This window comes from Malania oleifera, chromosome 6 (assembly GCF_029873635.1).
Source record: "Malania oleifera isolate guangnan ecotype guangnan chromosome 6, ASM2987363v1, whole genome shotgun sequence".
In the NCBI taxonomy this organism is placed as follows: Eukaryota; Viridiplantae; Streptophyta; class Magnoliopsida; order Santalales; family Ximeniaceae; genus Malania; species Malania oleifera.
In genome coordinates this window covers 67,704,144-67,710,859 of record NC_080422.1, presented here as the reverse complement: position 1 = coordinate 67,710,859, position 6,716 = coordinate 67,704,144, and the positions used below count along the sequence as shown (strand labels likewise).

The window sequence follows — 6,716 nt, the reverse complement described above, 5'->3', positions numbered from 1 at the left end:
TAATTAAATTAAATGAATCAATTAATTCTAAAATTCATTTAGCTTTTTGAATTGATTAGTTTTCGAAATATTAAACTAGCCAATTTTTAAATTTAATTTATTAAACTCATGTCATTTTAAATTATTATTTTACTATAAAAAAAATTATTTTTTATGTATATTTAATGGTTGATTAATATTTAATTAAAAAGTATTATTTATAAATAAAATTAAATTTTAAGAGATTTTTTGATAATTTTTTAAAATTTAGAGGATGAATTGTCATTTTTAGAAAATTCTGATAGATTTCACGCTTAAAATAATTTTACTGTATTAATATATTCTAATGTGGGGGAGTCGTGGACAGCACGAGCCGGGGCCCACAGAGAACTATCTGCGTAAGCCCATAATTTTTTATGATTATTTGTAGTCACAGACTCACAGGCACATCTCCACCTCACACGCAAGACACCATGCGGGGCCCAGCTATCATGCCGAGCCACGCATATCGACCGACCTGGGCCGTGAACATTTATTTCACGAGGCACCGTGACGCTAGCCTTACCGTCGTGGTAATTAACAAGGCTAGTGCCGATTCATGCCTCTCATAATCTCATTGGCCGGTGATTTTCTTAGAAAGACTCAAATGGTGGGAGCATGATGCACACAACAGCTTGTCCGGCTGGCAAGCGCTCCCGATTCGTACGTGTAAGTTCTCTCCTCCGGCGAAGGCTCTCTCCGTATATTTACCGCAACTTCTCCGGCGATTTCCGGATGTCTTGGCCGGTGATCAGTCTCTGAGGTACGTCGATGCCTTCGTCCTGGCTCCCGTGTATCGATTGTCGTTTCTTTCTGCAAGTCGCCACATTGCTTGTCAATGGCATCACGTGAATTTCGGTCTTTTGTAAGGAATAGGTGCCGTGTCTATGGATTCATTCGCTATTGAAATTTAAAACTTTGATTATGGATTCTCATTCGGGGTTGAAATTTTAAATTTTTTAGGCAACCCGGGATTTCTACTGTTACATTGCGAACACAACGGCTGTATTTCATTTTAAAAATAATTCTGTTAATTTCTTTAATTTTTTTTTTTGGGTTTGGGTCAGTGATTAGTGAAGGCACTGCGGCAGAAAAATTGTATTGAAACCCAATATAAACGTGGAAGAGCAACAAAATATGAAAGCTGAAAATTAGTCCTGCAGTTATTAGAATTAAGTGTAATGAAATTTGCTGAGCCTTGTAATCGAATGTTCGGATCTAATGCTTAAATCTTCATCACTCTAACATAGATAACACACATTTGATACAGGCTGTTCCACTTACATGTTACGACATTCCATTGTCTCTCTGCTAAACAGATTGTTCTTTCTTCATTTCATGGGTTTGCATAGATCATATACACTAGTTGGCTTGAATAGGATCTTCAAGTGCAATGCAATTCTGTCAGCAGGTTGGAATTTACTGTATCAGATTACAGACAACTATAAAATATTAGAATCCGAAGAAATTGTTGATTCAAAAACATTATTAAGACGTTCATTCTTTTTCTTCTTCTTCCAGTAGATTTAAATTTTCAGATACTGTCCGTTTTGTTTTGTATAATGCCACAGTTCCCCTGGGGATCTGGTGGGTCATCAAGACTGGTCCTAATCTCCTACCTATCTCACTATAACAAAGTTTCATTCTCTCTCTCTCTGGTGCACATGCTTACACTGAAAATTCCTGCAGATAACTGTAGAAGTTCCATTATAAGAGGTTTTACTCTCCAAGGGAAAGCCTCTAAATTATTTTCCTTCACTATTCTCATCCCAATTGCCTCTAGCTCATGAAATAACACACGGTTCACTAAGGTAGAGTTTGCCACCTTTTCTGGAGGAGCTTCTCTTTTTTCTTTTTTCTTTGTTTCTTCTTCTTCTTCTTCTTAAAAGAAGTCTAGCTGGATGCTTTTTGGTAAAATGATTTTGTAGCATTTTAAGAGCTAACTTCTAGCATTCTGAGGGCTTTTAAAAATTAGGAATTTGAAATTTTTAAAAAAGCAGAATAGGATGGATTTTTAAGTGAATCTGCAAGTCTTGTATATGTTCTTAATTCTGTTACAGATATTATGGACTTCTCTATTCAAATATTTACGCAAATTTACAAAGCTGTTTAGTCGTTAAATTATTTTACCTTTTTTACAAAACACTTGGAGATGACTTCTCCTTTTTTAACAGCATTTTTGCACAAGATGCCCAAACAATGTTTAAACACAGACCAGCTCCTTCTCATCAGCTCTTTCTCAATAGTCATAAGGGGGCCAAATGAAGCCTAAAACTACTAAACACTGCAAAGCATGATCTCTAATAACATACTTAGAGCCTCCCCTTTCTAGTGCCAAAGACCATCAATGGCCAGACCCTAGGGTGGGGTAATCTACCTCCTCTTGAGTTCCTTTTCTCCTTTGGAAGAAGTTTTTCTAATGTATGTCTTGTTTACTTTTGTTCATCTAATGGAAGTCAGGTGGGTAATCCTTTTCTCGATTTGAGCTCCTTTCCACATTTGGAAGAAGTTTTTCTAGTGTATGTCTTGTTATTAGATGGGCATATTATTAAAGGGAATGCCCTTGAAAAAGCACTTCAATTTTATTTTTGGATAGGAAAAAAGATTCTCCTAAAAAAGAGGAAGACTTACAAATTGTAGATAACAAGACAACCCTTTGAAGATGAGCTGAAAGCAATTGCAAAAGTACAGCTCTCCAATCCCTTTGGATATTAGACAATGAAATCCCTTGAAGAATTCCAAACCATGTGCCCAAGAAGAAGCAAAGAAAACAACTATGTTCCATAACAAATGAGAACATATTGTTTTGGCATTTAAAATTCTTCCATTTCTCTCAAGCCACAAAGTCTAAAGAGAACAGCATGCACTGGAAAAGTCCACAACACCACCATCCTATTTTTGGTTCTCTCAAAACCCTAAAACTGCACCAAGTCATCACCATTTTATGTTGTTACCCATGCTTCACCATATACTAAGAAAAGGGTGGTCCAAAGCTATCTAGCTACCCAACGATTGTCCATTGGTCTCAAAGACTCTAGACACATCGTATAAGTATGTGGGGTTGATGGTCTTATACTCTAGCGAGTCATTCATATTAATTCTGCTAAGAGTCAAAGTCCAAATGAAACCCTAATCTTAAAAGGAACCTTAGTCTTCCAAATAACGTTGTTTTAAGGATAGCAATGGTAAGATGAAGGTTTCAAAAGTGAAGGAAGAGTAACATCAAAGGAAAAGAACTAGGTGTATCCGCTAGACAAACTGTTGAATCACATCTTGTTTGGGAAGCAAAAGAATCTAAGACTTCCAACAAAATAGCAAGCTCATCAACCACCTCTTTTATTAAGACTTCTAAAAAATGGAAATCTAGGAAAGAGAACTGCCCTCCACAGAAAAAAAAAGAGAAAGAAAAAGAAAGACGCTAAGGTCCCTAAGCAATCACTTAGTGGAAAAGGAAGTGATTGAGCAATGACAACTAGGAGGTGGGCTTGGAAGCAACAATCCTTTGAAGAAAGCATAATAGCTCACTAGTCTTGCTCCATGGCACCGAAAATGTATCAAGGCTCAAGTGATTCACTAAAGTGACGAGACCTTGAAAACTGCTTTTTCAAGTGTTAGTAGCGGGATGTGGAGCATTAGGCATGGCGCAAAAGCCTCCAAAAAAACTTTTCCCGATCGAAGATTCTCCCAAAATCATACTTACCAACTAATAATTAGGTAAACAGAAAGAACAAAAGAACAAAGGAACAATCTAGGAATTTGCAGAGGCTTGCATGAGAAACATTGCAACTAGCTTCAGTATTCTACCCATTCCAATCAATTCGAAGTCACATTAGGAATTAAACTCTAAGAGAATTCTCCATAACCATTTCTCAACTAGATAGATTTTTTTCAACAACTCCCAGAGCATCTTTTGACTTAGATTTACTAATCACATCCCAACTAACAAGATGCTAGCTCTCACTTGTACTAGACCATAAAAAATCTCTCATAAACCTCTCTAAAGCCACAAAGACACTCAAAGGAGATGTAAAAAGGGATAAAAATAATTAGGACATTTTGAAGAGATAAACATGTGGGCCTATTGGACTTATTGTGGCTTTTCTTGTGACTATTAGGAAATTTTGAAGAAGGGTCTTTTAGAAGTATTTAATTAGTATTTGGTGTTGTGGTAAGCTAAAAATAATAGATTAATATTGTTAGGATTTTTGGCCATTATGTTGGGGGCGAATGCATATAAAATTTCGTATAGGGTGTTAAGAGGTTGGCCCATCAGAGCAATTTTATTGGTGATCACAATTGTACTTGATGCTTTGAGTAAAAATGATTGGAAGAATATACGGAGGCTTGGTAGATAGGATTAAGGTGGGTTAGAGAGATTTTTATTTCTCATATTTTTATATATTGAAGATGATAGTATTATGTTTTATATGAGATGTGGATAATTTTTCTAATTTCTTAACCATTAAATATATATATTTTTAAGAAAGTTTAGGAGTTGAGAACTAACATTTTTTGTGGGCGAAATAGTGGAAATTGGTTTAGAGTTGCTTGTTCTTTTTTTTTTTTTGTTTTTGCTTTTGCTTTTGTTTTGTTTTTCTAGTTGTGAAGTCGTGAATTGGCATATTAGCTACTTTGATGTTCCTTAGGTGGTAATCGTGTTTCATTGTCATTTTGGGCCCAGTTTATGAGAAGGTTTCTAGGTGGTTGGATGAGTGGAGAGGAGCCTTTTTATTTTAGTTGATTGTTTTACTCTTATTCAATCTTGCCTGTCCTCTATTTTGTTGTATTATTTGTTGATTTTTAGTATTCCAATGAGGGTCATATACTAGAGAAGTTAATGTGTGATTTTAATGGTCAAGAATGGGTGTTGAAGGTAAAGAAATCTTGTATGCTGTAAGTTAGTTGATAGATCTAAAAGGGAGGGAGGTTCAGATCTAGTTAAGTTGGTGTCCAAAAAAGTTTCCTTTTTGGGAAGTGGAAACGGTGGTTTCCATAAGAATTAAACTTTCTTTTGCATCTGGATGCGTTCAATTTGGTTGCTAAGATTTACAAGACTAGACCAGACTGAATTGGACAAGCTATGATCATTATTGTGTCCAATATTAGATGGTAATGCTCAAAGGATAGGTTTTGCAGTGATCGATGAAGAAGAAGAAGGGTGGTTGGTGGGACAATCTCAAATTGTCTTTGTTGTTATTTCACCACCAATTCAGTGACTTACGACGGGTGGGACAATCTAAGACTCGTTGGTGGCTTAGATGGTACCTTGTTTAGAGGCCAAATACCCTTCAATAGACCTTTCTTGTATCCATCCTCATCTTTTCCTTCTTCCTCCTCACTTGTATCCACGAAGAAAAAGAAGATCTGTGACCCCTAATCACACAAGTTAAGTTTTCAATGTCCAACTCAACAAAGATCACTATTCCCCAAACACAAATCCAAAAAAAACTCAAATTCACAAAACCCCAATTACACCAAACAAAAAATGAAGAATCTTTGCTCAAGAAATTAAAGGCTCTAGATATAAAAGACAAATCAAGGGAGGTTGGGTGTTATGCTAGAGAAGACGATCTTTGGGGTGGGGGGGTGCATCCTCATCCATCTAATTTTATTTTTTTGTCTAGTTGAGCTTGGCTAGTAGGGGGCACTGGTCAGTTCACCCCACATAAAATGGCAGGGTGTTTTGTGTTGGAGAAGATGGTTTGGGGTGGGGGTGGGGTGCATCCCTCATCCATCTAATTTTATTTTTTGTCTAGTTCGGCTTGGCTAGTGGGGGAACTGGCCAAACCCCGTACCACATAAAATGGCTAACTACTCCTTATTGGCTATGCTTATTCCATTGGTGCACCAAACATGGGCTAAGGCCTAAGGGCCACATGCCTATGATCCGAACACACCCTTAGGTAACTTGTATTTAAGTCTGGGCTTCAATAGAATGGGTGGATGCATGTTGGAGCTAATATTAGTATCATGTGTCCTTGGAAATATGTTTCACAAATATATCCCCCTTGTGTTTCATTCTAAGGTTGGTGGTGAGAGTATAATTTTGGAAGGGTCATTGGGTTAGGATACTATTTCGGTTAGAACCATCTTTCTTTTTATTTATCTACCCTTTACAATGCTCATATTTGTATTTTTTTTTTATTTAATTTAGGAGTGTGTAATCTTAACATTTTTATTTTGTGAGGAACTTCAATGAGAAAGAGATGAGTGATCTATCTTCTTGTTAAATTTGTTTGATTCTCTCCATACATCTTAGGGAAGGGATAAAAGAAGTTGGTTTTGGATTCTTTTAGTACCTTTTCTCTCAAGTCTTTTTTTTTCCCCCTCTAGTTCTCCCTTGCTCTCCTAGTGCTGAACTTTTACTCGGATAGCTAAAATTCCCTAAAAGGTAAAGGCTTTTATTTGAACTATTGATACTATTTGATAGGAGAAGGCCAAATAAGGTGGTCTGTGCATCATTTACTTTAGGAGTGGTGAGACTTGTTAACATTTGTTCTTACGTTGACCTTTGTTGAGAGTTAGATTTGTCCTTCTTCCTTGGATTACATTTTTGCTGTTAATTTTGGAGGCTCTGGGAAGGGGAAGGAGAGGAAAGCTTTTTGATATGTATCGTTACAATTATACTTCAGTTTGTAGTGGTGTAGTTTTCTTGCATTGCTTTGGTGATGTGCAAATCATTTCTGTAAAGGTGTCTC

The 6,716-nt window shown here is 36.5% G+C and overlaps 1 protein-coding gene across 1 annotated transcript in view; it reads left to right on the top strand.

The window, feature by feature from the left end:
- Positions 1 to 532: 532 nt before the first annotated feature.
- Positions 533 to 6,716, top strand: part of LOC131158290 (putative clathrin assembly protein At5g35200) — a 58,880-nt gene continuing 52,696 nt past the window's right edge. Inside the window, exon 1 of the mRNA XM_058113050.1 lies at positions 533 to 781. The gene's annotated coding sequence lies outside the window, so the exon portion shown is untranslated. The remainder of the gene's footprint in view (positions 782 to 6,716) is intronic.